This window comes from Symphalangus syndactylus, chromosome 3, assembly GCF_028878055.3.
Source record: "Symphalangus syndactylus isolate Jambi chromosome 3, NHGRI_mSymSyn1-v2.1_pri, whole genome shotgun sequence".
In the NCBI taxonomy this organism is placed as follows: Eukaryota; Metazoa; Chordata; class Mammalia; order Primates; family Hylobatidae; genus Symphalangus; species Symphalangus syndactylus.
The window spans coordinates 58,968,538-58,994,077 of NC_072425.2; the positions used below are offsets into that span (position 1 = coordinate 58,968,538).

Here is a 25,540-nt window from a genome sequence, read left to right on the forward strand (position 1 = left end):
AAGGGTTGGAGGAAGGAGATAAACAGAAAAAATAACTATTAAGTATTAAGTTTAGTACCCAAGTAATAAAATAATCTGTACACCAAACCCCCATGACATGAGTTTATCTATATAACAAACCTGCACATGTAACCCTGAATCTAAAATAAAAGTTAAAAAAGAGTGTGGATTCAGACTTCAGAATTATCGATGAAAGATCTACAAATGACTAAGATGCATATGACAATTTATACATGCACACACACACAAATACAAACACACATGATTTCACAGGGGAACAATTCACATCATATTGTGTGTGAAAGGCACTCCATGGAATAAGCCATATGTGCGTATTTGCACAAGTGTATTTACAGACACACAGAATTAGGAAATCAAAGTTAATTCACTGAGTTTTTTTTGCTTTGTTTGTTTTTTTTTTTGTTTTTTTTTTTTTTTTTTTTTGAGACGGAGTCTCATTCTGTCGCCCAGGCTGGAGTGCAATGGCGCAATCTTGGCTCACCGCAACCTCTGCCTCCTGGGTTCAAGTGATTCTCCTGCCTCAGCCTCCCGAGTAGCTGGGATTACTAGGTGCCCGCCACTATGCCCAGCTAATTTTTTTGTATTTTTAGTAGAGACGGGGTTTTGCCATGTTGGCCAGGCTCACTGAGCACTTTTGACCATTGAAATAGAAGGACAACTTCATCTTAACCTAACAGGTGAGGGCTTAGAAAAAGCAATTTGTTTCTGCCTCCGTCTATTTCAAAGCCATTTTCCATATTAATAACTGTCTTCTTGTATGTAGTGCTTTTTACGATAATTTAATAGATGTTTTCTCTTCTTTTGGGAAATATGCCTGTAAGGTCCCCTCCATTCTCAAGGCAAGGAGAAACTTCTGATAGTAATAATCAGAATTTAAGAGAGACTTGGTAAAAGATAACTTTAAACACAGGGTTTTTGAACTTCAAGGGATCTAAATATTCTTTATACCTAGAGTAACCAATGTCCTTAATTTTTGTACTTACTTTCATGTTTTACTTTTACCTCTTGTTTGTGGATCTCTGAAAAATATAGTTTTGCCTGATTTTGAGCTTCATATGAGTGAAATAATCCTGTAAAATTTCTTCATTTTTTTGCTTGTTGTATGGCATTGTAAGAATCACCTATGCTGTTGCATGTAGTTCTAGTTTGCTCATTTTCTTTGCTATCATTCCAAAGCATAAATATAGAATAATTTATTACTCCATTCTACTATTCATGCATATTTTTTCCTCTTTTTGGAAGAAATCTGCATCACTGAGTGGCAGCTTCAAGGATAGACACAAGAAGATCATCCAACCTCCAGCCAAGTGTGACATGAGCAGGAAATAAGCCATTTATTACAGAATAACCTATCTTATCCTGAGTAATATAAATAGCAATAAAAATTCCTCTAAAAAATTTCCAGGCTCTTGTAGCTTCACTGGTAAGTTTGACCAAATATACAAAAAAGTAAAAAAAATCCAATTTAACGCAAACTATGTCAGGGTCTAGAAAACCTTCATAAACTCCCTGGTTTACTGATTGTAGTAGGCAGATGATGGCTCCCCAAGGATGTCCATGACCTAGTTCCTGGAACCTGTGAATGTGTTACCTTCCATGGAAAAAGGGACTTTGTAGATGTGTTAAAGTTGTCCTTGATATGGGGAGATTACCCTATTATCCAAGTGAGCCCAATCTAATCACATGACTTCAGAGAAGCAAATAAACTTTTCTGGCTGCAATCAGAGCAAGGTATGACTGCGGAAGGAGGATGAGAGAGATGTGACTGGAGAGGGACTCAGATAGGCTGCTGCTGGCTTTGAAAATGGAGGATGGGGTTTTCAAGCAAAAGATATGGAAGCCTCTTGAAGCTGGTGATGACCCTCAGTTTACAGCCAGCAAGGAATTAGGAACCATGGCACTAAAATCCCAAGGAGCCGAATTCTGCCGACAATCTAAATGAGTAGGAAACAGACTCTCCCCTAGAGCCTTGAGATCAGAATGCAGCCCTGCGGCCACCTTGATTTGATTTTAGCCCAGTGAGACCCGTGTCGGATTTCTGACCTCTAGAACTGTGAGATAAGAAATTTGTGTTGTTTAAGTCACTGAGTTTGTGGTAATTTGTTACAGCAGCAATAGAAAACTAGCATGCTGGTATAACCATACCAAACCCTGGCGAGGACAGTAAATGAAAGAAAAATATCAGGCCAAGTTTATTCATAAACATAAATGTGATCCTATACAACATATAAGAGAACTAAATCCAACAATCTATAAAAAGGAAAATACATTATAACCAAATGTGTTCATATCAAGAATGTGAGGTTGCCAGAAAATTAATCAATATAATTCACTGTGTTGAGAGATTTAAGGGAATGTATCATGTGATGTCCTTAGGAGATGTAAAACAGCACCTGACAAAATTCAACATTGATTTGTAATTATTTATTTATTATTTGTAATGATCACATCCATTTATATTTTTATTAATATACACAGACTCTAAGAAAATGAGAAATGGAAGGAAACTTCCTAAGCTGGGTAAAAATTATCAATAAAACCATACAGCTAATATTCTACTTAATTGAGTCATCCTGAAAATTTCCTTTGAAATTGGGAATAAAACAAAGATATCTGAGATCACCTCTTATATTTCACATTGTAGTGGAATCCCCAGCCAGTATAGGATTGTAATTTTTAATTATTGAAAAGGAAGAAACAAGTCATTATTATGTGCAGATGACATATTTGAGTATGTGGAAAATCCAAAAGAATGCCCAGATCAACTATTAGAATGTTAAGTAAAATTCAGCAAGTTCGTTGCATAAAAAGTGTAAAAATAAATTGTATTTCTATGTGTCAGGACCATAAAAGTGTCCAGTAACGTCATAAAAGACACAGGGAAAATTACAAAACTTTATTAAGAAACATTAAAGGCATACCATATTTATCAATTGGAAAATTCATTTTAAAGATGTTAATTTTCTCCAACTTGATTTATAGGTTCAAGGTTATCCCAGTCAAAATCTCAATTGAGGATATTTTTGATGGAACTTGAAAAACTGATTCTAAAATTTATATAGAAATATAAAAAGCCAATAACTGAAAAATCCTCATGCAAAAAAGTGGGAGGACCTGCTCTACCAGAAAAAGGACACAATTTGTTATAAAGCAATAATAAAAAAAATTATAACATTAGCATAGGAATAAAAAATAGACAATTGGAACAGAGTAGAGAATCCAGAAACAGATGATTCATATACAGTCAACTTGTGACAAAGTTAGCATAACAGAGCGGGGGAAACAATGGTATTTTCGGTACACAGTGCTGAGGTAAATCAGCATTTCATAAACAGAAAATTGCAATTTCATCCCTACCTCACGCTATATATGAATACCAACTCCAGATGGATTGTTCACTTAAATGTGAAAACTTATGTCCAGCTGGTAGGAGATAACATGGAAGAATATATTCATGTCCTCAGAATAGAAACGAGTTTTAAAGAAGGAAGACTCAACAAGCGCTGACCATCAAGGATGTGCTATCTGGCAGTTCGCTCTCTGGTCCATTTCCTGTCCTCTGCTCTGCTCTGTACAGAAGAGGCTGACCCCTGGCATCTGTGGAGTCCATGCTCCCTTGCAGCCAGCATCTGGCTGAGTTGGTTTAACAGGATTCATTGGCTGGAGCTTGTGGTAGGAGGAAGAAAGAAGCTTGTGAGGTGGCTCCTCTGGCAGTGACTTCATCTCCTCCCAGACAACTCCAGGTCCTTCCCAGGTCCCAGCTCCCACCAGGCAGCCCACCTTGTGGGTTCAGCTCCCACAGATAGTACCACCTCCATTCTGGTCAATCAACTTCCTCCCTTTGTCCCTGCAGCCCTTGGAAGTGGCAGTCACTTTCTGCTGTAGCTCCTCTCTGATTGCCTCAGCATCCCCTGTGTGGCTTCTCAGCAATTCCAACACTTTCGTGACAAGTTCTCCATAGTCAGTTCTCTCTATTGAACCATGTGGTGGTAGTTCTTTTTCCCTTGTTTTTTGGGCTACCTGTTCTCCTGAATTTGAATATCCAGAAAAAAATAAATTCAAGTTCCATTGAAATGAATAATTTCTATCCACCAAAAGCAAGATCTAGACGGGGAAAAGACTAAACATCTTTACTCAAATTATATAAACAATCCTGAAAATAATTTTTTAGAACCTCTGACAAACCAACAGAAAATATGCAAATATCTGGCATCTGCAATCAATAAGATCTTTTGTAACCCAAGAAGATTTTATCCCTTCCAGTAATAGGGAGACAAACCCATTTTCTCTCGTATCTTCTTCCCTGTTGTAGACATTGGCGGGCAAACAGTCCGTAGCTCCACATCAATTTTCTGCTTGTCCACAGCATGCTTTTGCCATGTCACCTTGGGCGCTGCCACCTGAGAGTATTGCTGGGGCAGCTCACAAACTTGGACCTGGGCTTTGAAGTATAAATGATTTTTCAAACTTTAAAGAATATGAACGTTGTTCTTCCTCAGAAATCTTTAGCCAAAAATAAAAAGGCGTTTTCTTTTTCTAGACCCTTTGAAACTAATCTTTCAAGAGAATGGATATTTGACTTCTTATGATGTTTTTAAATGTTTCTTATCCTCAGATCTATGTATCTATGTATCTATCTATCTATCTATCTATCTATCTATCTATCTATCTATCCTCTATCTAATCTATGTGTGTATGTGTGTGTGTGTGTGGAGAGAGATAATTTTTTTTTTTTTTTTTGAGACGGAGTCTCTCTCTGTTGCCCAGGCTGGAGTGCAGTGGCGCGATCTCGGCTCACTGCAAGCTCCGCCTCCCGGGTTCACGCCATTCTCCTGCCTTAGCCTCTCCTAGTAGCTGGGACTACAGGCGCCCGCCACCACGCCCGGCTAATTTTTTTTTTTTTGTATTTTTAGTAGAGACGAGGTTTCACCGTGGTCTCGATCTCCTGACCTCGTGATCCGCCCGCCTCGGCCTCCCAAAGTGCTGGGATTACAAGCATGAGCCACCGCGCCCGGCCGAGAGAGAATTTTTTAAATGGAGAAGAGATTTTACTTAAATTTTTCTTTGAAAACGCTACCCTGTTAAACAGGCTGCCAGTATTCTATTAAATGTAATTTAGCTATTCGTTCACTCTTGATAATTAAGTTTGCTTAAAAATTGTTTAACATGACGAATGCTAAAATGTGTGTAACCCACTAGCGACTGCGTTTGTGCCTAAATCTTTGACAGGTTCCCAGGGATGCTGATGCTGCTGGTTCAGGACCACTCTCTGAGAAGCTGGGCCCCAGCAGGTCTAGGAGTGGAAAGGGCTCCTCTCCAGGGAGGCTGCACCGCCCTTCTCATGCCCCCTTCACCCTGCCCACTCCTTTGTATAATAAATGTGTAATCATTATGCTGTTCTCAGTTACCCTGTTTGGGTGGGCCCCAGTTCCTGCTGTGCCCTGCCTTGTCCTGTGCTTTTAACTCATTACATTTAAGACCTTATACAAATTGCCTTTTAAAACAAGAAAAACAGAGAAAATAAAAGCAAAAAGCCAGCCCTCCTAACTCCTAGTGACCCAGGTCAACAAGAAGGATCCAGACAACAGCATGACACTGCTTTCTTCTTGAGAGAAATCAGAGAAAAAAAGAAAAAGAAGAAAAAAAACCTACACTTGGGTCTGGCACTGCTCCTGACGCTATAGTCTGATCTATTTTTCGACACTGTGACACTTGGACAAAATTAGAACGCTAAGGCTTTCTCCACACCAGTTCAACCCAGGCCTTTTCGAGGACTGGTTTTGGGAGACAGGCAGGCCTAGCCTCCCTCAGAGACTTGCACAGTGGAACTCCCTGGCCCTCTAAACTCCTTCCCCTCACCTAACCCTTCCTGTGAGTAATAAAGTTCAAATCACTTCTCGAGAAAAATTTCTGACATAAAATGAGCGTGAGGATGCTACAAAAGCAGGGAAAGTCCACAGAAAGAAAACCCCTGGGGAGTGGTCAGATGTCAGACCCCGTTTTACCCCTCAGCTTGTCCAAGGAACATTCAGCGTTTAGACACTCCCCTGTCTCACACAGCACATGGAAGGCTCCGGTCATTGAGTGACTGGCGGCCAGATGACACATGGTACCTCCCAGGGGCAGAAAGGTGAAAAGCATGGAAATAAAACTTGCCTATTATTTCCATAGGCATTTAGTATTTGGTGTTTGACAATGGAGAAAAAATTCCCCAAGTGATGACTGAATACAAACATCCCCAATTCACTCTATGACATTCATTTCTGTTTTCCTGCTACATAGTGTATTCTGTAAAGAAAAAATGGTGTTATTAAGAACATGTGAAAAATTCTTCTCAGAGAGCTCAGTTTTCAGACACAGAAAAAAGATGCCTACAGAATGGATGTGCATCTTTCTTCAGAATGGGGTTCCCCTCGGATGTTTGATTGAATATGAATAGGCATGTGCTAAACTGAGACGTGGCTTCCCACACAAACGATACAACAAACACACTCACTATTCATTTCATGCACCAACCAAAGGCATTATTTGTCATAAAAATACAAGGCTTCCAGCCAAGCTCTTGGACAGGTAAACTGTCAGTATTCGAACCACACATGCTTGCTACGATAGAAGTCATGCTAGAGTCTGGAATTTGTGTCTGGCTTTTCTTTCTTAAGGCTTGGAGCACGACCTATTCATATCCTGATGGATGGTTTTATTGAAAATAAATTTGGGGGAGCAGAGCAATGTCATGGGGCCATGCTGGCCATGGGGCTGACTGGAGGCACGTGAATCGTCTTCTCCCTGTGTGCAGGGTTTTTCTCTTCGTGCCAGTTTCCCTCCTCAGGAATCCTGTCTCTCCTTCTTTCAAAGTCTGTCCTCAGAGAAATGATCTGGAACTTCTGAGGTATAATTGATGCGATCTGCTCCTAGAATTGCCTCCCTGCTGAAACGATGAAACTCTTAACAACGGAATTTCACGTGGGAGAATGGGGTTATTTGGGGGGCAAGGGATTAGGAATTCTTACCACGGGTGTCCTTGAAAGCTTCTACATCAGTGACCCAGACCTTTTACAACCACAAAATTTAAGAATCAGGTTCAGTACACAGCTCTCTGTTCTCCACGATTCAAACACCATTGTGTACCCTGGAACAGACAAGACCTTTTATGAGGGCAATCTGTCGCTGACACAGGCAGCAATGTGGATTCTACACATCTTGTGACTTTTTATCTTTCCAGAAGCCTGTGATGCCCATTTCCAGCTTTGAGTTTCTGATTTAGTCATTGTTGAGCCAACACAGTCGTCACAATTAGGAACAGTGTTAGAACATACCTCCCTCGAACTTCCATGCCATCTCCCTTGCTTGCCTTACTTAAAACAAAACACAATGAAAAGAACCTTGCCAACTTTCATACTGTCCAGGGCCTCCTTCCGACCTGTTTGCATGAGACGAAGTGGCGTCTATCTTCCCTAACAGGCATCACTGTTTCTTTGAGGATGAATAAGCAAGGAGTTGGACATCGAGTTTTTAAAAATTACATTCCATAGAGATTATATGTCATTTTTTATGTTATGAAGGCTGCTGCTAGGCTCACAATAACATTTTTTATACTTTACTTTCCATGGGATTGAAGGCTTCCAATTCCTAATTCTTTTCTCTCCTTGTTAACAAAATAATTGATACATCACGTTTTTTACTTGGTCAAAACCCTGACTAACAAGTTTTAGGGGAACTCAGGAGTAATTCCATCTATTTTTGGAAACATTATGAGGTTTCATAAAGGTTTTTGTCTCCTAGGTATTTCCAATTTTTCTTGCCTAAAATACCTTTTTAAAAAAATTTTGAGACAGGGTCTTGTTGGAGTGCAGTGGCATGATCATAGCTCACTGAAATCTCAAACTACTGGGCTAAAGCTATCTTCCACCTCAGCCTCCCAAGTAGCTGGGGCTACAGGCATGTGCCACTATGCCCAGTTAATTTTAAAAAATTTTTTCAGAGATGGGGTCTTGCTATGTCACCCAGGCTGGTCTCAAACTCCTAGCTTCAAGCCATCCTTCCATCTCACCCTCTCAAAGCTTTGGGATCACAGGTGTGAGCCACCTTGCTTGGCCTGGCCTAAAATTCTAAAGTTACTTATTTCTTGCATCCTTACACTTCAGATAAAAATATATCGTGCTGGGGCCTGGTGCGGTGGCTCATGCCTGTAATCCCAGCACTTTGTGAGGCTGAGGCGGGTGGATCACCTGAGGTCAGGAGTTCAAGACCATCCTGGCCAATGTGGTAAAACCTCGCTTCTATTAAAAATACAAAAATCAGCTAGGCGTGGTGGTGAGCACCTGTACCTGCAGCTACTCAGGAAGCTGAGGCAGGAGAATCGCTTGAACCCAGGGGGCAGAGGTTGCAGTGAGTCAAGAGCGCGCCATTGCATTCCAGCCTTGGCGACAAGAGTGAAACTCTGTCTCAAAAACAAACAAAAACTATATATATGTGTGTATACACACACACACATTATATCTATATCTATATCTATATCTATATCTATATCTATATCTATATCTATATCTATATCTGTATATCTATATCTATATCTATATCTATATCTATATCTATATCTATATCTATATCTATATATCTATATATCTATATACATAGTGAGAAGAAGAGGGAAGATCCTGGGAGGGAATGGCTAGCTGCCTAACTTTATTGCTTTGGTCATTAGAACCCTAATGGTTTCCTCATGCCTGGAGAGGTGTGAGCATGTCCATGGTGCTGGTTTTGGAGTGCAGGGGTGAGTCTGGATCCAGTTCCAGATCTTCAACTTCCTACCTTTGTCACCTTGGACAGGTACTTCGGCTCTGTGATTCCCCAGTTGCACCACTTTTCAAATGGAGAAAATCCAACTACCTCAGAGAACTGGTGCAAGAAGAATCTGCGCAGTGCCCTGGGTCCAGTGCCTCCCTAAGTCTGGTCTCTGTAAATGCTTCCTTTAGTGCCTGTCCTTGGGCTGGTCACCCGAATTTCCATCCTGGCGAACTGACCATCCGCCTAGGTATGGTGGATCACTTTATTTCTTCCTGGGATACATGGAGGAAGAGTTGTGCTCCCAGGAAGCCCTCTTCAGCCTTCAGGGCTCCAGGCCACACTTCCTTCCCTGCCTGGCTGCGTCTCTGACCTGTGAGTCTTTTCCCTACACCTGCCTGTGCACCTGCTGATCTCCCATGTAAGTTTCCTCCTGCCCTCAGCCCACACTCCTTCTCCTGATGTTCACACCATCCCCACTGCCTCTTCAACGTCATCTCACCCCCTAAAGCTTTCTCTCTCTCTTTTGATTTCTCTCTTTGGTTGACACGTATACATCAGGCAGAGTTGATAGGACTGGAAAATCTAATTTTCCCCACTGTAGAGCATCATATGGGCAGCTGAGACCAACACTGCACAGTTTTCACTGAACAGTACTGACTGGAATGGGTCTCCCTTCTTGCTGCCTCCCCCCAGTGCTGGAGGTGCCTGTAGGCTTGGGCTCACCCTCGGCTCTCCCAGTTCCTAACAGCCATCATCAGCTGCCAGTTGTCACCTCCCATATTACAGGATATAGCAATTTTGCAGTCTTCTTCCTTAGATTCCCTATTAAAATCTGATGAAACTTCTTTTTACTTTGGCTTCTGTCTCTGGATTTTAAGATAAAATCTTGCAGTACCTTACCCTATATACTACATGTTTTGATATTTTCCCTTATCTGTTACACAGTTGAAGTCCCTTCCCCTCTCTTGGATATGCAGAAAGAAGTCTCCCATCTCTCACTGGCCATCTTTCCTTTTCTTGTCTTTTTTCCTTGTTTAGATTTATTGTAATTACCTGTATTTATGTGCTTGATTTTTAAAAGTTGCAACTTTTCAGCTACATACGAGACAGGTGGGTAGGAGTTTGTCAAGTCCACAAAAGGAATGGGCATTCCAGTCCCAGACAAAGGGACCCCGGTCAGAATTAGGGGTGCATCCCTGCTATTAATTACATATGGTTTCATCCTGGACAAGTGATTTGATTTTGGAGTTTTCATTTCCCATAAAATCTTTTTTGTGTCTATCTTGGGAAGAATAAATTAGATAACATAAAAATACAAGTCGATAAGCTCAAATACGAATTGGAATGCAGACTATTATAATTATCACAAAGGAAATTGAAGATAGGGTGTTAGGTGCTACAGCAAAGGCTGGGGAGACCCTGAGGAATTCACTTCTAAACAACAAGGTCTAGTTACAACAGAAAACCTCCTTGCCCGAGTCTTTATTCTGGCTGCTGGACTCAACTGGTGAGTGAGGAACACTGGATGCTAGACGGTCAAAGAGCTCATGCCCACAGGTGAGATGTGGGACTTGGTGAGTGATTGTTCCAGCTTTCTCACCCTGGGACATTTTCTTTATTCTCCTCCTGAGTTCTCTAGGAGATCTGAGCTGGGTTGCGCACCACAGTGGCTACTTTGATCACACACCTTTTCTTGGCCTCCTTCCTCTCTCTCATTTCCCCACTGGTGTTTCTTGGGATCACCTCACAAATAAATCCCAGTCAAATCCTTGCCTCTGTGACTACCAAGTCAGGGTTCTGAGTTTCCCTAAAGACATTAATTTCTGAAAAGAAAATAATCCCATGACAACCAGACTGTGAAGTGAACAAAAGGTCCTGGCTGCTATTATTTTTCTAAAGAGTGTGAAGGCTCTTTATATTAACATTTGCCTGTTGTTCTTTTACACAAGAGGAAGGGTTAATGGACAACCAGGAGCTCTTAGGCCTGTGAGCGGCCCACCACAGTTCCCAGGCAGTGAGCTGGGAAAGAAAATGTGTAAGCTGAATAATGGTCCCACAAAAGATATCCATGCTTCAATCCCTAGAACCTGTGGAAGTTACCTTATATGGTGGGGTCCCCAACCCCTGGGCCACAGACCAATGCTGGTCCATGACCTGTTAGGAACCGAGCTGCACAGCAGGAGATGAGCGGCAGGTGAGTGAGCATGCATTTCCACCTGAGCTCTGCCTTCTGTCAGATCAGTGATAGCATTAGATTCTCATAGGAGCCAGAGCCCTATTGTGAACCGCACATGCCAGGGATCTAGGTTGCATGCTCCTTACGAGAATCTAACTAACGTCGGATGATCTGAGGTGGAACAGTCCCCATCCTCTGGGGAGACTTTAGTGAAAGACAATTTTTTGCATTGTCTTCCATGAAACCAGTTCCTGGTGCCAAAAGGGTTGGGGACCACTGGTATATGGGACAGAGGGACTTTATAGATGTGATTAATTTAAGGGTTTTGAGATGAGGAGATTATCTTGGATTATTCAGTGGACTCTAAATACAATCACCTAGATCTTTATCAGAGGAAAGGAGAAGAGAAGGCAACGTGTGTATGGAGGCAGAGAGTTGGTAGTGGGGCTACAAGCCAAAGAATGCAGGCAGCTCCCGGAAGTGGGAAGAGACAGGGATGGATTCCTCCCTGGAGCCTCTGGAGGGAGTGCAGCCCTATCGATACCTGCATTTCAGCCAAATACTACTGCTTTCAGACTTGTGATCTCTATAAATGTAAGAAAATAAATTTCTGTTGTTTAAAGCCACCAAGTTTGTGGGAATTTGTGACAACAGCCACAGGAAACTAATGCAGAGGGTAAGAGAGGACGGAAAGGGGAAAGGAGCGCATGGGGCTGCAGCCTGGCCTAGATAGAGCCTATTTCCTATCTTTGAGCCATCTCAAAAGCCAAGCCTCATCCCACAGCTTGCATGCCTGTAAAAATGGTAGCACACCACCTGATATGAAGCTCATTATTTCTTTGGCCATTTCTGACCATCCCTAATCTTCTCTATGTTGAGGTGAAATAGGTTTCCTAGAAACTGTTGACCATCAGTTATTGTCTCTAGAATTGTCAAAAGTCAGAACTGAAAAGGACTTTCTAGACGTCATCTTCTGATATTTTCCAAATTGCAGAACCATTAGTGGAATATAAAAATCCATTTAGTAGGGTACAACCCACACTTTACAAAAATGAGATAAAAAAGAGTATTAGAATGCATAACTTGTAGCAAGGAAGAATTTTGTTTTGTAAAATTTTGTTATATATATAGAAAACAAAATTGAGTGTGTGTGTGTGTGTGTGTGTGTGTGTGTGTGTGTTGGGTTTCAAGGCAAACTTTATTTTTTGCTATGAGTAATTTTAGAAACTTAAAAAACACTGATGTTGTTTACCTCCTCATTTTGCAGATGGGATAAATTACATCCAGAAAAGTAAAATGACTTGCTTAAGATCCCCCAGCTGGCCAAAGGAAGAGTCCAGCTGGAATTTTCTTGACCTACATTTAGTGCTCTTTGAAGTACAACATCAGCCATGCTGAAGAAGCCTAATTCTTCTCCCATATTCAGACAGCAAATAGTACTCTTGTATCTCCACAGTTTTCTCTTCTTCATGAGTAACATTCCTAGTTTTTAAAATAGTGCCTCAAACAAAATGCTTTCAAAGCCCTTAAGCATCCTCATTTACCCTCTTCTCTACACACTTGAAATTGTTTGTACACATTTATAAATGTTGTACTCTGAGCTCATTTTTGTTCAATGTATTAGTGGGGTCATCATCTCCATTATTCCTGACTTTCTGCCTCTATAAAGATAATCTAAGTTTGCATTACCGTTTTGGGAAGCCATATATTATTGAGTCGAATTGACTTTATTTTCAATTCAAGCACCTAATTTTTTTACTTGTGGTGGGGAGGAAGGAAGGAAGTCAGGACCACAAGGAAGGAGGAAAAGTACCTAGCACGTGTGAAGGACCCAACCATAGCCCAGGTACTTTCACAAGTGTTAACTGCCTCAGCATAATTTTGTGAACTATTTATTAACATCATTGTATAGATGATAAACTGGAGTTCAGGAATGTCAAGAAACTTTACAAGATCAACTTAAATGGCAGAACCAGAGATTGAGAAGATATTGACCATGAATTCCTCCCACTGAGAATGTAGAAGGTTGGTGTACAGGAACAAACATGCTACCTTAATTTTCTCACTATACAAAGGTGGATGGGTGGACACTCCACCACCTGCATTCTGGTTAACTTTGGTAGAGCTCTAATTCCATGGCCGGTGATGGTCCTGATAGCTCCCTGTGAGTGCTCTGCTTTCTTAATACTGCTTTTCTTCCACTCCCATGTTCTTACCACACTTTTCCTGGGCCTTACAGAAAAAGAAATCAAGCTCTTCCTTGGTTTCTACAAGGAATCCACTCACATGGTGCATTTGACCACTGTGGGGACATTAATGAATATTTTTGGTTAACAATGAGGCGAGTATACATGGTCTTCCCCATTTCATCGACTTTATTGCATCTTTCTCTGTTTCTAGCACAATTAAAATTAATTATTCTTCTTTTCCTTACAGAGAGATTCTACCCACAATCAGTCCATTGGTGGCAGTGGGAAGCTCAATTTCTCTCTCATGGAATTTTTTTCAAGCAAATACAGTGAGCCCTCTATATTTGTGAGTTCCCCATCTGTGGACTCAACCAACTGAAAATTGAAAATATTTTTAAACAAAGGAGATGGTTGCATCTGTACTGAACATGTACAGACATTTGTTCTTATAATTAGTCCCTAAACAATACAGTATAACAACTATCTAGATAGCATTTACATTGTAGTAGGTATTATAAGTAATCTAGACATGATTTAAAGTATGTGGGAGGATGTGCATAGGTTATATGCAAATACTACTCCATTCTATATCAGGGACCTTAGCATCTGTTCCTTATGCCTGAATCTGAAAATATTGGTATCCTCCAGGGGAGGGTGGAAGTCTAGGAACCATTCCCCCACGGATACTGAGGGACAACTCTACAGCACCCTTCTTTCAAAGGTTTCTAGTAAATACAATTTTCTCCCTCCCATTATACTATTATTACATTTCATACTATTGTACAATATTTAATTAATTAATTAATTTATTTATTTATTTATTTTTGAGACAGAGTCTTGCTTTGTTGCCCAGGCTGGAGTGCAATGGTGTGGTCTTGGCTCACTGCAATCTCCTCCCAGGTTCAAGCCATTCTCCTGCCTCAGTCTCCCAAGTAGCTGGGACTATAGGCATGTGCCACCACGGCTGGTTAATTTTTGCATTTTTAGTAGAGAAAGGGTTTCACCATGTTGGCCAGGCTGATCTCAAACTCCTGGCCTCAGGTGATCCACCTGCCTCGGCCTCCCAAAGTGCTGGGATTACAGGTGTGAGCCAACGCGCCTGGCCTATTGTATAATATTTAAACGGAGACCTTTTCTCCCTCAGTTTTGGCTGAGTCTACAAAAGCTGTGAATAATAAAGGAGGCATCAAAGGCCCAAACATCCTAGACAGAAGGATTAGAGTGCACATGCAGATAGCTGACTACATTAGAAGGTTATAAAAGTGTGGCCAGAACTAGCCTTTCACCCAGCCTGAGATTCTGGAAGAGCCAAGGAGGGGCAGGGTGTTGAAGGTCTCTCGCATTTACCTACTGCCCCCAAGGGGAGAGGAGCATTTCTCTCTCTCATTTCCAACGATGTGAGAAGCGCGTTAAGGTGACAATTTAGAGAGTTGTCTTGTGTCCCATGGAGTTTGGGAAGCATAAGGAGTGGTGTTGGAGTTTTGTCAGGAAAAGTCTAAGGCAGGAGGGCATGTGCAGATGAATCGGAGGTTAGCAAAGCTGGGTCTAGAGAGAGCCACAGATTCACTGAGTCAGGGGAAAGGTCCATGTTTTCCACTGCCCAGGTGTGGACCCTGCACAATGAAACTGGCCTGGGTTGTCTTAAAAAGTACGTTGTGCAAGAAAAATTCTGGAGAGTGGGCTGAGGGACTGATGCCAGAATCCCCCAGCAGTAGGGGAGGAGTCGTAAGTGATCAGCTGTGGAAAAGGCATTTTCCAGTTGAGGGACCTGTAGGTAGAATATCCCAGCAGAGGATCCCTGAGGAACCCACAAAGGCACCCCACAAAAGAGAATTCATTGTGGACATCCATCGTTCTCAGAGAGTACCAGTGACAAGTGACCAAGTGCCAGTCAGGACAGAACTCTTCACATCTCATCTCCATTCTCATTCTACCTGCTCCATTCCCGGAGAGCAGAGAAACTCCAGGACCACAGCTAGTGAGTGGGAGTGGAGATAGGAGATGGTCATGAAGCCAACCTACTCCACTGCTCTCATGATTGACCTTTGAGTCTGGATATAGCTGCACTGGGTCAGGGAAGGCAGACGCTTTGACTGGATAAGTTCAAAGTTTTGATGATCAACCTGGAGTGAACTGGGAGTTGTGAGATCATTAGAGTGCCTTGGACATTTTAATGCTGTAGTGAAGGAATTACTTGATTCTTTTCTAAAAGTGACCCCTGAAATGCTATAGCACAGGTCCAACATGTCATACAGTGTCCGTAGAGAATGGGTCAGTGGCTACCCTGGGCATGGTGGCTCATGCCTATAATCCCAGCACTTTGAGAGGTGGAGGCAGGAGGATTGCTTAAGGCCAGAAGTTCAAGACTAGCCTGGGCAACATAGTGAGACCTTCTCTCTAGAATATATAAAAAAGCTGGACATTGTAGCATGAGCCTGTATTCTTAGCTATTCAGGAGGCTGAGGCAGGAGGATTGCTTGAGCCCAGGAGTTGAAAGCTGCAGTGAGCTATGATGGTGCCATGGTATTCTGGCCTGGGCTATACAGTGAAACTCTGTCTCTTAAAAAAAAAAGAAAAAGAATGGGTAAATGAAGTAAGTTTAGAGGAAGTGGTGAGAAAAAAACATTTAAATTAAGTTTGCTTTGTTACACATTATCAATGCCAATTATTCAGTTAGTAATGACCAAAACAAGACAATTGTAATAGCTAAGAAAGCTCTTTCCCTCTTTCCACGTATTTGCTGTCTCATCCAATTTCTTATCACTCATAGATTTGATAAATCATTTCTAGTAAAGTTGCAAGAAGTTATTCCATGAGGCTAACCATTAGCATTGCCATGGCATTGTATTCTGATTGGGTTGTAAGCACAGGCTGCCAGGTGACAATGAATAAATTTCAGGGGATAGATGTTAAATTTGTGTAAAATATTGATTACATACAGAGGTTGCTTGCTAGAGAGGGTACTTGTTGAATTGTGAGATGCTATAACGAATGTTAGTACTAATGTTACTTTTCTTGTCATCATTGCCACAATCTGAATATAGTTTGAAATTAAGTATATAATGATTACAAATCAGGACGTAGTTTTACAAACTCTCCATATCTTATTGTAAAGTAATATAATAAAGTGACTAAAATATACAATCTTGACTATTATTTTAGCTATTGCTATGGGGAGTACATAGCTATTTTAAATCAATTGCAGTATGAGTATTTGAGTATTATATTTCTATCTCCTAGACAATAACATCTATTGCGGCAAGGATCACAGCTTTTATTTAATTACATGAGCCAAGTGTTCTGGGCATTCTCTGAAGATGTGAACAGGTGCTCTGTGTTTTAATGGAGACCCTCAGCTTCCAGCCTTATTCTGGCTTACCCAGCAAGTCACTTGTGCTTGTGTTCTTGTTGTCTTTCAAATATTTCAATATTCCCTTCTAGACAAACTACAATATTTAGTATTGTTTGAAGCCCCATTAAGAAGGGGAAACATTTTTCTTTAAGAAAACAATATTACTGAATTTCAGAAGGGTGCTATTCAATTTCAAAGACCATTCTTACATAAGTACAATATCAGAAAACATGATCTGAACAAATTGCATTATTTATTTGGAAATCTTGGTATATTTTGTTAATTTTCTAGTGTTTTGTCTTAGTACAGTTTCTCTCAAAAGCAGATACCAAGACAAGGACTCAGTTGCAAGCAGATTATTTGACAGTTAATCCCAGGAAACGCCAGAAGGGGAGTCAGAGCACCGATAAAGGATGGTACCAAGTAAGGCTGAGTTACAGAGTCAGTTACTCCTGTGAGCCACTGGGCAGCTTAGGAAATCAGTAGAACGCACCTCAGGGTTATCTCAACCAGGGGTGAGGAAACAGGGTATCCATCCATCAGTCACGTTAGGGGCTGCTTCCTGGAGCACTAACTCTTTGTGCAGTTCTGTACTGTGATGTCCCAGGCTGAGTGGGCTCTCAGTCAGAGCAAAAGATGCTTGAGTCAGTTGCAGGTGTTTGTTTTAAACTTTAAGATCATGGAGGGTATGGCCAGGGGAAATGGGCCAGACACTGACAGGATCTGCTACACTTGGGCTAATAAAAAATTGGTGAAATGGGGAGTGGTGCCTGCTAGAAATCACAAGACCATGTTAGTTTCAAGTCAATGTATCTTTTCTTGAGGTAGGTAGAACGGGCAAAGCTTACTTACAATGATAAAAATCAGTGAGTGGGTAGATCAGATGGATACTTTGTGAAGGCCATTAAAACTGCCCAGTGAAACATCACACAACACCAAATAAGAGAATAAAAGTGGCACAGCCAGAATCAGGGCTAAGCCAGAGGCAAGGAGTAGTCTTCTTAGTGCCTGAGTGGGTATGGATGTGTGTGCATTAGCCTTACACTCAAAAGAGCTTGAAGAGTAGGACAGGTTTGAAGTCCCATTTTGAAGAACTTAGTGAAAGTACACATCTCCTGATTTTAAATATATATTCAAGAATAGGACAATTTAGAAACACTTTGGAAGTTTTATTTTCCCCTCTATGATGACCTGTGAATTTGAATCTTGACCATCTTCACAAGCTAACAACGTCCACAAGCAATTGCTTTACTTCATTGCCAAGGTTAAAAATCTCCATTCTGTCCTCTGAACAACTGTAGCGACCCAAGAATCTAATTTGGTGCCTCATAAATGATTGTGTTCCATCTCTTGACATTTATTTTTAAATTCTACAAAAACACCAGCTCACAGGATGTTGGCTTTTTCCTCCAGTATTTCTGCTGTTCCCCAGCTGTTTGAAATACGTTGTGGCTTTGATTTCTTCAAACTACCTCCTGTGATGAAGATTACCTTAATTGCTTGTTTGTAGAACATCCAGTCAGGGACATAATATGCTGTAACAATTATTAATAGGTGAAGGCTGACATTTTACATTTCTCGTTATTCTGTTAGCAGTTTCTTATGACTACTTTTTGGCTTTTTAAAAAAATTTTGCCTTGAAGACAGAAGATCCTTTGAAGGTTTGTGATCACAATGCTATCATCCCCTAAAGGGCCACATCATGGTCAGAGAAAAGGCTTCTTTTTTTCTTTCAAACAATATTCAACAGCCATTTATTGAGCATCTATTATGTGCCAGACACTTGTCCAAGGTGTAGGGGATACCTATGTAAATGTATCAGATTAGACTTTGCCCCCTTGGTGCCTACATTCTAATGGGGGAAACAGAAAACAAGCATGCAAACAAATCAGTGTGTGAAATAATTTAACATAATGACAATGCTATGAAGAAAATACAGCAGAAACCATAAGCAACCAATGTTTTTTTGTGTGTGTTTGTTTTTTCTCCCCAGAGCCATTGTATGCACATATAAAAACTCCAAATATATTCAGTATTCCCCTTTCTTATGCCAAAATTTTGGCATACTGTACCATACATCCGTTTTTACTACCATCTCTTTTCTGCTTAGCCATATATCTTAGAGATCATTCCTTATCACTACTTAATGAAATTCTTCATTATTTCTTATATGGCTACAACATATTCCACTGTGCAGGGGTACATAGCTTATTTCACCAGATTTATTTGATAGATATTTAGGTCATTTCTAGTCTTTTGCTCTCTCAGTCAATGCTGTAATGAATATCATTTTGCATACATCATTTTGCACATGCAAAGGTGTAATTGTCAGATAGCTAAGGTGTAACTGTCAGAGGTTAAATTGTTAGGTCAAGAGTATGTATATTTGTAATTTTTAAGTGAATCCATTTTATGCTATAACTTTTATGAATAGGTAATATGTACACTTAGTAAATCTTAGACATAAGCAAAATTGCATATAATGAAAATTAGGTCCTCCTCACATCTCTTTTCTGTCAGAATCAAATTCCTTTCTCCAAAGGAAACAAATGTCACTTACTTTTTGCTTTTTTTCTTATATATCATTCCAGACTCTCTATCACTACACACACACACACACACGCGCGCGCACACACACAAACACACACACACAATACGGATGCATAGACTTTATTGTCTCATCATTGTATTTCTGCCATATAACATCATTGCTCTGAATGTCATTAATAAAAGTGCTGGTTCTATTGGCTTCCCCATGCCTTTCACGTAGGGAAGGGCAGCTATGGGTATGAAGTCCTATTCTGTCCTTGGCCACAATTTTTTGAACCTGTTCCATAGGTCCTTGCTTCCTTTTGTCCTTGGTGCTTGTCAATCATTCTGAGACCTTCCTTAACCATCATGCTAGAGACTCTGTGTGTGTGTCTGTGTGCGTGTGCATGGGTGTGTGCAGTGGATCTTCTATTGCCTGGGACCTCGAATTCCTTTAGCAAGTGGCTTACTCTTAACATTAGGTAAGGTACATCCTTCAATAATGCCCTGAAAAAAAGGTTTCTGGGAGGTAAATTTTCTGAGACTTTGAATGTCTGAAAGTGTTTTTGTTCCATCTTCTCACACAATAGACTGCCTGACTGGGTATAGAATTTTAAGATAGAAAATAAATGTCTTCAGCATTTTGAAGATATTCTTCAATTATCTGTGAGCTCCCAGTGTTGCTCTTGAATAAGCTGCACAATTGTGATTACAAATCCTTTGTAAGGGACCTCCTCTTTCTTCCCTGGGACTCTAAAGATCCTGTTGATGCTGATGTTTTATAATTTCACAATGATGTACCTTATTGTTGATTTATTTTTATCTGTTGTGCTGGGCACTAAGGGCACCCTCTTAACTTAAAAAAATATGTTTTTCAGGTCCTGGTAATTTTCTCGAATTATTTCATTGACTATTTCCTCCCTCTACTTCTTCTATTCTGTCTTTCTAGACTTCCAATCATTTATATTTGCAACTTTTGGAATACTGGTCCTCCAATTTTGTTAATTCATTGTTCTTATTTTTTATCTTTGACTTTTTACTTAAGTGCTGTGAGGTTTTCTCAATTTTACCCTCAAAGCTTTCCAGTGATATTTTTCTCCTCTGCTCTCATGTTTCATTTCAGAAGCTTTTTTTAAAATGCCTGAATGTTTCTTTTTTATAGCATTCTGTTTTTGCTTCATAGAAGCAATATATTAATTTATCTCATGATGTGTGCATACATCCAAGTTTCTTTCTCTTTCATTCTATAAAGACTGGGGATTAAAAGACCTGTTAATGTGCTGCCACATAAGGGCAGCTATGAAATCCCAGAGTCAGAAACCTAACAGGAGCAATCACCCATAGGCCAAGCCAGCCACAGAGTGACCCCAAATCAGCTTCTCAGCTTCCTGTCTCCACCATATACTGTTGCCTGCAAGTGGACAGTGCCACTATGTCTTTGCCCTCCCTCCCTGTGGAGGGATAAAGCATGAGGCAACACAGTATTATGCATAGAAAAGAAAGCTGAATTGGGGGATTGTGATGGGAGGCTAAAAACTAAGAGGCTTGGAAATGTGATTGGTGATTAAAATTTTAATAACTAGATTAAAAAATTACTAGTCTTGATTAAGTTCACTGAACTAGAATAGAGCAAAATATCTTCTCTAGATGGGGTAGGAGTTCAAAGCCAAGAAAATAGGGGCAATCATGAAAACAGTTATCAGCCTCAAGTTTATATATATATGAAGAGTGATCCTCTAGTTACACCTGTTTTTTTCATATTATCTGTCTATTTTTACAGGTGCTTGAGTGATAGTCAAATCTCCGTATACCAATCATGGAGCAGAGGTGCTATGAGAGATTCCTAACTCCTGAAAAACTGTGACAAAGGTAAGTATCTGACCACCAAATGTTCCTGTTTTCCCCACAAGTGGCAGCTCCGCCAGAGAATGCATATTTCATCTAGGTGGGGTTATGTGATTAATTCTCCTCAAAGACATGTAAACAGCAGCAACATATGCCATTTCTCACCTGAGGTTGTTGGTATGGAGTGCGTGATACTCTGTGTATTCATTTCCTCCGCCATGGAATCTTAGCGTGGGGAGCCACAGGAAAGAAGCCATCTGGATTTCTGAGTCATTATTTGGAGAAAAATCTCATCTTGAACTGAGACATGAGCAAAAGACAAACTTCTGAAATTGTACTAAGCCATTGAGATGTGAGGTTCTTTTGTGTAATGGTCTGCCCTTATGAACATGCACAGACACATTTTGTTGGCTTACATGAGTAGCTAAAGCTACTAGGAATGCCCTCTGTGTTACTGAGCTTTCTGCTAGTGAGAAGATTAAAAATATTCTACATTTAGGTGCACATTACATTTTGGGGATGCATTTTACACAGTAACTATGGTAGAGCTATATCCCATTGTTAAAAACAAAAACCCACAATGTATGAAGGTGCAGACTCACATCAACAGATAAAACAGATAACTATCCCCACAGCACAAGAGGATTATTCACTTCACTGAATCATCCATCTTAGCATGAAAAAAAAAAGTATCAGGCTTCTTTAGGAAATATGACTTAACCTAATAAGATGGGCATTACTTTCATGCAGAGGCCCCTCAGCTCCTGCTTTTCATAGACCATCCAGTTCACTTGCAATGTGGTGCACCTGGGAAAAGTCATTCCAGGGGCTCAGGCATGGCCCTTCTTGCTCTCTTGCACATTCCTTCTGAGCACTCGTTTCATTGGCAGTTAGTACTCCTGAATACTCCTCGCATGCGTGTAAACTGGGCAGGAATAGTGAGCTTTCCCAGCCACCTGGAGCTCAGAACCCCCATTCACCTCATGCAGACTTTCAGCTCTCCATCCCCACTTTGGATTGTTGCTGGAAGCCCCTGGCGCATGTTACTTCTCGATCTCCTAGACCTTCCAGAACATCACAGAATGTCCTTACTTCAGTTCCCTTCAAGAGTCACCCAGGACACAGCCTGTTAGCATTCCCATAGGCTTGCCCCACAAACAGAGCACAACCCCTTAGCTTTGGAGATAAGCAAGAAACATCTCTTAGAACCATCCCACCTCTTCTTTCCACTTGCGGACGTGCCTATCTTGTGAAAGGCTGACGATGTAAAAGAGATTTCCAAATTCCCGTGGGTCGGTAGACATTCCAACTTTCCCAAAACTTAGCAACAATCCAAAGCATTTGTGGTAATGTTTGCATCTCATGATATTTCTAGAAATCTACCTATTGTAAAAATGTACAATGGTAATAGTAATAGCTGATACTTTTGAGCACTTACGGTGTGCTAAATATTCCTCTAATGGTTTACAAGTATTAACTGTTTGCCAACAAATGTTGACTATTTTCATCCATTCTTCTTAGTCAGATGTAAATAAGTAGAATGAGATTCTACTTACATGTCATTGTGATTCTTCTGTCCTGGTGGATGCATCCCATTTCTGGTTTCCCGGCCTATAGGCCTTGCTCATCTGACCTCTGACTAAACCAGGTTTTGATAATTAATTGTAGTTGTTTTTATTCCGTCTGCAGTCTCTTCCACATTCTCTCCCACTACACTACTCTTCCACATATCTTTTCCTTCAGTTGTAATAAAAGTATATACCACACACAAGATTTGATATTTGCAGAATGATTTTTAGTATCATAGACTTATATGCTTTTGGAAGTAGAAGAAGTGGAACCTCATAAAACTTTTTGCTTTTTGAAGATATGAACATTGACACAGCGAGATAAGTTACTTCCCTAAGATTGCATAGTTGGCCTGTATAGCTGGTACTAGACTTCAGAGAGGCTTCTTCCAAGTCCCCACTTATCACTCCGTGCTCCGTAAAAGAGAAGAAGGCTTTCATCTTAAAGCTCATTTTAAATCATGAAGTGGGTAAAAGGAAAGTCAGTCTGTGTGTGTATGTCTCTCTCTCCTTTTCTCTCCATTCATTCATCCTTCCATCATCTAAATTGCTTAGGTAAATTTTCTCGAAGTGCACCTGGGCATAAATTTCCTTGGATCATACCAGTCATATTGCCAATTTATATGGAGGTATCCAATGATCATGTGACTACCATGTCTGTTTACTTATAAATGTTATAAATGATGAAAAATGCAGTAACTGCAAGAATTGCACATGCTTCTGTGTATTTTGTTATTCAATAACAGACTTTTCTTCACATTTGCATTTATTTACCTTTTGAAGGATTAGAAGTTTTAAGATATGTGAAAATGGTTGAACCATCTACAAGAACTCTAAAAATCCAAAGAAGAAATGTTGATGAGGAAAATCAACTGGATTTTACACTGAAATAAGACTCACTATTGATGATGATAAAGATGGATAAAAAATGGGATAATGAGAAAAATAACTGGAAATATTAAGGAGCATAAAATGCAATGGATGATCCAGCAGTATACACGTTTGGGAGCATGATGTTAGAAATTTGTAAAAACTTGAGAATGGAAGATTTGGGGACAATCTTCAAATATATTAAATAAATTCTCTCAATGTTGTCAAGATGGAAAGGTTCCTCTGGGATCACTGTCTGTGACAGCCACTGAATAACAAAATCATTGTGTATACATGTGAAGAAAATAACCTACAGAGTGTATACTAAAGAACACAGCTTAGCAATGACTTTCACATCACAGGATACAAAGATAAAGTCACCATCTGGAAATGGTTCAAGCTATTTTCAAATATTTGGCCAGAAAAACAAATGCATCAACATTTTATTAATAGCTATTAAGCCTTGCTTAATGCATATGTTATGTAGCATATGGGCAAAGTTATTACTAATTCCCATATAAAGAAATGAAAACTCTAATAGGTGTTTGGCAGAGCCACTAACCTTCTAGGATCCCACATTCTGGGATCCTGACCCAGCCAGTGGTAGCCTCCGAGTAAGAAGAGCAGGAAGAGGAATAGCTGGACTTGCAGCACAAGTCATACAAAATTTTAAAATTTTTTCCTAGGGTTTTTTCCTCCCTCATTTGGCTTCAGAATCAAGGCTGAGTTTGAGCGTCCAGTTTTAGATGGAACACTGAAAAACTTGCAGATATATGAGGCAGTGGGGGAAGCAACAAGGATTGTGGCTAATCTAGTGACTAAGTCATAGGAGGGAAGGTTGAAGAAGCTGGATTCAACACTCAATAGAGTGATGGTACTCCTCCAATATGCCAGGGACTGAACCACGCTCTGGGGAGATGATGGTGAGCAATGCAGTAGAATCCCCTCCTTCACAGAACTACCTTTTAGTGGTAGAGACAGACAAGTGAATAAATGATTTTAATGTAGTGCATTAATATTTATAAAATAGATTAAGAGCAGAATGCCATGAGAGGGGTGTCTGATTCTGCTTTGTGAGGGGGATGGTGTGGGGGGGGGGCCTTGAAAGGATGAGTGGGAGGGATCCATTTGATGGGAAAAGAGGGCATTATAGGCAGAGGCTGTATATTAAGGTGCATGTGGGAGAGAAAAATGGCTTGGGAACTCAAAGTAGTTGAGAGTTTGATAGATTCTTTGTGAAAGATGAGTGATGGGCCTGGAGAAAGAAGCCAAGAAACACATAACGAAGGGCTACCGGGGATTAAAAGTTGAGCTTTCTTTTGAAGGCAGTAAGAAGCTATCTGGTGGTTTTTTTTTTTTTTTTTTTTTTAAAGATGTTGATGTTGGAAATATTTTTGAGGCTAATGTATTACCAGTGGATTGAAGATTAGAAGAGGCAAGACTCGAGGTAGGAAGGTCTCACAGGGCACCAGGAATCATTCAAGGGAGAGGATGTAATAGGCGTGAGAATGCGGAAGATCAGGAAGTTACTAGATGAATTAAAGTTGTATTAAGAAAGTTACTAGATGTAGGTTTGACACACTTAAGGTTTGATGGCACATAAATATTTTTGAATATTTGAAAGACTGTCATTTGGAGGTTCTTAGGGGCCAAGGAAGAAGTGGGACCATTGAGGGGAATCAAGTATTATAAGCTGGCAGAGCTTCCAAACAATGAACATGGTTTAACAATGAGATGGGAGGCCATGGGTTCTGGTAATTGCTGGGAGATTTCAAGTAGAAGTCGGGACAGATTCCTGTCGTGGGTGCTGCAGAGGATATGCCTGCATGGCACGTGGTCCTGGTGACTTTAAATGTCTGCTTAAATCCTGAGATTCTGTTATGGTTGACATGATTCCACATGGCTTCACCCAAAAACTGTCTCCAGGCCAGCAATAAGGTACTGGTATTCACCTGAAACTCTTGGCTTGTCGGATCTGCACTTCTTGTTCTGAAATGGAGGTATTTAAGGAAACAGAGAGGAACAGAGAGGAAATTAAGGCATTAAAATGTGCTTTTCTCTACCCAAATCATATCAAGTTTATGTTCTATGTCTTCCCACCATGGTGACTCTAGCATGCAGTGATGAGGTCAGGCACTGCACCCAAGTTTCTCCGCTACTGATTTAGTGTGCTGTGCTCACAGTGGTTTATTGTCTTCAAATG

General features: G+C 40.5%; 1 long non-coding RNA gene across 1 annotated transcript in view; it reads left to right on the plus strand.

Moving 5' to 3' along the window:
• LOC129479261 (uncharacterized) overlaps positions 1 to 24,941 on the plus strand; it is a 97,509-nt gene extending 72,568 nt beyond the window's left edge. The window contains exons 4-5 of the long non-coding RNA XR_008656626.2: positions 20,835 to 20,923; positions 24,711 to 24,941. This is a non-coding gene — a long non-coding RNA (uncharacterized lncRNA). The remainder of the gene's footprint in view (positions 1 to 20,834; positions 20,924 to 24,710) is intronic.
• Positions 24,942 to 25,540: the final 599 nt, after the last annotated feature.